This window comes from Octodon degus, unplaced genomic scaffold (genome assembly GCF_000260255.1).
Source record: "Octodon degus isolate 3935 unplaced genomic scaffold, OctDeg1.0 scaffold00055, whole genome shotgun sequence".
Lineage (NCBI taxonomy): Eukaryota > Metazoa > Chordata > Mammalia > Rodentia > Octodontidae > Octodon > Octodon degus.
This window is the reverse complement of record NW_004524631.1, coordinates 9,962,229-9,967,995: the sequence shown is the minus strand read 5'-3', so window position 1 is coordinate 9,967,995 and position 5,767 is coordinate 9,962,229. Positions and strand designations below refer to the sequence as shown.

The following is a 5,767-nucleotide window of genomic DNA, read 5'->3' as shown; positions in this document are numbered from 1 at the left end:
AGAAGAAGAAGAAGAAGAAGAAGAAGAAGAAGAAGAAGAAGAAGAAGAAGAAGAAGAAGAAGAAGAAGAAGAAATACCTACCAGATTTTTTCCTTTCTTTCTTTCTTTCTTTCTTTCTTTCTTTCTTTCTTTCTTTCTTCTTTCTTTCTTTCTTTCTTTTTTTTTTTTGAGGAGCTCTCATTTCCACTTAATGATTTCTCTTTGTGATTTTTCTATTTCTTTCTTCCAATTCTCATTCATTGCTTCTTCAAATTCAGCCAAAGCCTTAGAGCTTTTCTTTTTCTTTTCTAGTTGCTCTTTCACTTCTTCCCAGATAGGTCTGAGTCAATTCAGATAATCCTGGATGGTTGGCCCTGAGGACTGGATTGGACCTCTTGATCTAGCCATTACTACTGGATTCATATAGGCCACCTGATTGTCGCATTCCCCCATGCTGATGGAAGGAGAGTCCAATTAAGACTGTGATAAAGGGCCGGCCAAATAGCTCAGTGGGTTAAAGTACCTGCAAGCAGATGCAGGGGCCAGGGTTTGATCCCAATGTCTACCATGCTGGCCCCACACCCAGGGTCAGCTGAGACAGCAATTGAGGCAGGGCGTGGTGGTGCATACCTGTAATCCCAGCTCTTGGGAGGATGTAAATAGGTGGATCAATAAGAGTCTGATCTAGTAGTGAGACCCTGAACACTGTGTATATCCTTCCCTAAAAAAAAAAAAAAAAAAAAAAAAAAAAAAGAAAGAAAGAAAGAAAGAAAAAAGAAAAAAGACTGAAAAAGCCAGACCAGGGTACAGAAGCAGCCAAAACCCTCAGTATTATTTCAGTTTGCATTATTCAAATGACCAGTGCTGTGGAACATCTTTTCATGTATTTATTTGCATTTGTATTTCTTCACCTGAAAAGTACGTATTCACCTCACATGCCCATTTTAAGATTTGGTCTTTGAATTTTGGAGCTCTGATTTTTAAATTCTTTAGTTCTTTGTGCATTCTAGATAGAAGTTCCTTGCCTGAGTTATTGTTGGTTAAGATTTTTTCCCAATTATGGGTTGTCTTTTCACTCTGTTAGTGATTTCTTTTGACATTCAGAAACTTCTCAATAAGGTGAGATACAATTTTTTGATTCTTTGGAGTATTACCCGTACAGTTTGGTTTTTGTTCATGAACTGTTTGCCTACTCCTATGTCTTCAAGATTTTCATCTACTTTATTTTCCAGTATATTTAGTGTTTTTGCTTTAACATTTAGAACTTTAATCCACTTTGACTTTTGTTTAGTTCATGATGATAAACCTGGGTCTTGTTTTAGTTTTGCCATGTGGAAAGCCAGGTTTTCCAGAGCCATTTGTTAAAGAGGTTATGTTTCTTCATGTGAGCATGTTCACTCATTTTGTCAAAGATAAGGTGGCTGAGTGTGTCTGTACTTGTGTCTGTATCTTCTAATCTTTTCCACTGATAAACAGGTATTTTTTTTGCCAATATCTTGCTGATTTTTTATCACATTAGCTTTGTAGTGTAATTGCAAGTCAGTGATTGCAATGCCTCCTGCCTTGCCTTTGTTTCCCAGGATTGCCTTTGCTATTCTAGGTCTTTTATGCTACCAAATGAATTTTAGGAATCGTTTTTGTGGATAGGTGAGGTTTACTGACGGTATTCTTTTTTTTTATTTTATTTTAGGGAAGGGTCTACAGTGTGTTCAGGGTCTCACTACTAGATTGGACTCGTAGTGATCCACCTATTTACGATCTCCCAAGAGCTGGAATTACAGGTACGCACCACTATGCCCAGTCTCAATTGCCATCTCAGCATGCCCCGTGGGCAGGACTGGCAAGGCAGGCCCTGGAATCGAACCCCCAGCCCCTGCACCTGCCTGCAGGTGCTTTAATCTGCTGAGCTATTTGGCCAGCTCTCGCTGATGGTATTTATTTTATTTTATTTTATTTTTTTGTGGTACCCAGCAGTGAACTCAGGGCCTTGCACTTGCCAGGCAAGCGCTTATTCTACTGAGCTATCTCCCCAGCCCCTAATGGTATGTTGACGGAGATTAGTTTAATAACCTAAATAACAATTTTGGGAGTATACCCATTTTCCCAATATTGGTTCTTCCTATCCAGGAGCAAGAAATACTTTTCCATTTTCTGAGATCCTCTTTGACTTATTTTTTTTATAGTATTGTAATTTCATTGTATATATCTTGTACTTACTTTGTAAGATTAATTCCTAAGTATTTTAATTTTGGGAGCTATAGTAAAGAGCATTGTTCTCTAGTTTCTCTCTCAGTGAGTTTGTTGTGTAAAAGAATACTATTGCTTTTTGGGTGTTGACTTTGTATCCTGCTATGCTACTGAATTTGTTCTTTAATTCTAGGAACTTCTTTGTGGAGTTTCTTGGGCCTTCCAAATAGTATCGTGTCATCTGTGAATACAATAGTCTCAATTTTTCCTTTCCAATTTTTGTTCCTTTTATTTCTTTCTCTTACCCAATGGCTGCGGCTAATGTTTCCAGAACTATAGTGAATAGGAGTGGTGACTGTAGATATTTTGTCTTGTACCTGAATGGTTATACAATAAAAGCTTTCAGTTATTCCAGATTTAAATGATATTGGTTGCTGGTTGCTCATAGTGGCCTTTTATCAGGCTGAGGGAAAGAAGGTCTATTCCAATTTTCTGTCAGGTTTATCATGAATGTGTGTTGGACTTTGTCAAAAGCTTTTATTGCATTTGTTGAGACAATCACATGATTTTTGTCTTCATACTGTTTTCTTTGTCTCAATTGCATTAATTTCTGCTGTAATCTTTGTAATTTCCTGCCTTCTTGGGCTTGATTTGCTCTTCTTTTTCTGGAATCTTGAGATACAGTTTTAGGATGTTTATTTATTCTCATTTAGTTTTCCTAATATGTGTATTCACCACTATAAATATCCCTCTGAGAGTTGCATTCCTTTTGCCCCACAAATTCCTGTAAGTTACATTTGAATTTTCACTGGATTGTAGAATTTTTTTAATTTTTTTGTTTAACTTCATATCTGTGACCCAGTGGTTGAAGAGGTGTTAATTAATTTCCATGTGTTTATGGGGCTTTGTAGTTTCTTTCATCATTGATTTGCAGTTCCATTTCACTATGGTCAGATAATATGCATGGGGCAATTTCAATTTTCCTGCATTCAGTTGAGTATGATCTATGGACTAGTATGTGGTCTATATTAGAGAACATCCCATGTGCAACTGAAAAGAACCTGTATACAGATATTGTTGGTTGGAACACTCTGTAAATATCCACTAAGTCCGTCTGTTCAAAGATTTGGTTCAGTTCTTCTACCTCCTTGCTGATTTTTTGTCTTGTTGACCTGTTTTTTTGAGATAAGAGATAACACTCTTTGATTGGTGAGGTCTCCTGTTAAGGTTGTGCTATTGAATATTAGATTTTTCATGTCCTTTAAAATTTGTGTTATATAGTTAGGAGCTCCCATGTTTGGTGCATACATATTTATGACTTTTATCTCATCCTCTTTAATTTTTCCCCTAACCCGTATGTAGTGACCTTTTTTTTTTTTATCTCATTTGATCATTCTTGGTTTGAAGTTGTTCAGATTGTCTATGAACAGGATAGCTGCCCCTGCATTTTTCTGAGTTCCTCACACATGGAGTATCATTTTCTATCCTTTGACTTTTAACCTATGAATTTCCTTTTGAGTTAAATGTGCTTCTTTACTACAGGGTCTACAGGGTCTTACTACACAGATTGGACTCATAGTAATTCTCTTGTTTTAAGCCTTAAACACTGGGATTATAGGCATGCACCACCATGTGCAGTCTCAGTTGCTGTCTCAGCATGCCCTGGGGATGGGGCAGCATATATTTTGTTTCTTGATCCACTCTGCCATCTATTTCTTTTAATTGGTGAACTGAGAGCATTGTTGGTTATAATTGATATGTATTGGCTTATCTTTGTCATGTTTTTATCCTGCTCTAGGCTCCTTAGTTTTCCAGCATTTAATTACTTGCCTTGATTGATGGTTTCTTTCTTTTGTTATTAGAATTTTTTGTTATTTTGATCTGTTTCTAGAATATCTTTCAGTACTCATTGGAGGGTTGGTTTTGTGGTCATAAATTTCTTTATTTGCTATTTTTCACGGAAGTATTTTACTTTCCCATTAATTTGCAAAGAGTTTTGCTGAATACATCAATCTTGGTTCAAAGTTGGTTTCTTTTAGGACTTGAAATACTTTGCACCAACTCTTCTTGACTAGATGGTTTGTATTGATAAATCTTCTGTGATTCTAATGGGTTTTTCTTTCAACATGATGTTTCTTTTCCCTAACAGCTTTTAGGATATTGTTCTTATGTTGAATTTCTGGTATCTTCATTATTATATATATGGTATAGATTTATTATTGTTGAATCTATTTGGAGTACCATATTCTTCAGAAGTCATATTTTTCCCCAGGCTTGTAAAGTTTTCTGCTGTTACTTCTGCACATATTCTTTTTATGCATTTGTGTTGATTCCCTTTTTTTAATTGACATCTATTAGTCTTATTTGTCTTATAGATGTTCAATTATTATTTCCTGTTTCCTTGTTGTTTTTAAGAAATCTTTCTTTTTTGGTTGCTTGCTGCAATGATGTCTTCAAGGCTTGAAAATCTAGTGCCAGCCAAATAGCTCAGCAGATTAAAGAACCTGCAAGCAGGCACAGGGCCTGGGGGTGCAATCCCCAGGCCTGCCGTTCTGGACACACCCCCTTGGGCGCTCTGAGATGGCAATTGAGACTGGGAGTGGTGGCACTCACCTGTAATCCCAGCTCTTGGGAGGCTGTAGACAGGCAGATCACTATGAGTCCGATCTAGTAGTGAGATCATGAAGAACCTGTAGGCCCTTCCCTCAAGTACGAGAGAGAGAGAGAGAGAGAGAGAGAGAGAGAGAGAGACAGAGACAGAGACAGACAGAGACAGACAGAGAGACAGAGCAAGAGAGAAAGAGATAGTTTGCAAATCTATCTTCAGTTTCATACATACAGTTTTGCCAGCTTTCAATGAAAATTTTAATTTCCTGAATATCTTATTAATCTGTTTCATGAATTCTATTTCTTTCCTATATTGTTCATTCTTGGTTTCCATCATTTTTCTATGCTTTTCTTTTTTAATCAATGTCTTCTTTAGATATGCTCAGCAATTCTTTCATTATAGTTATTTCTTTTTTTTATCTGAGAGATTATTTCTGATCTGATTTCCCCTGCACCCATTTGGAGTTGTTTCTTTACTTTAGTTGCAGTAATGCCAGAGATTTCAGGTGCATGACTTCTGTCCTAATACGCTGATATACTCTGGATTTGTTCTGTGTTGGCTGGAGCCTGTGATTGCCTTTTGTTCCTTCAGCTTGTTGTTTTCTTTTTTATTTCTTTTTTTCTTTTTTTTTCTTTGCATTTTATTTCTTTTTTGACATCAGTTATTTTATTTTAAAGAAAAAAATTAAAAAATGGAACAAAATCTCAAAACAAGATTTTAGGAGAGTAACAATGGTTAGTACATTGTGTATTGTTACTGCCAAAGTAGTTTCTTATATTACAAGATATAGGTAAGAAGTAATAAATAAACAACATAGGTACAAACCTCTTTTTTTTTTAAAGTCAACAGAAAGTGGAAATATACTTTTTAAAGTTTCTAATACTAGGAGAAGTTATCATACAATGTCTTTTACATAAATTGTAAGTCAAAGATACAGTATGAACCTTAGAACAAAAATTAAGATTAAGCAATATTCAGAAAATTAAATGTTTC

General features: G+C 35.9%; 1 pseudogene; it reads right to left on the bottom strand.

The window, feature by feature from the left end:
- Window positions 1–432, bottom strand: part of LOC101585052 — a 966-nt pseudogene extending 534 nt beyond the window's left edge.
- Window positions 433–5,767: the final 5,335 nt, after the last annotated feature.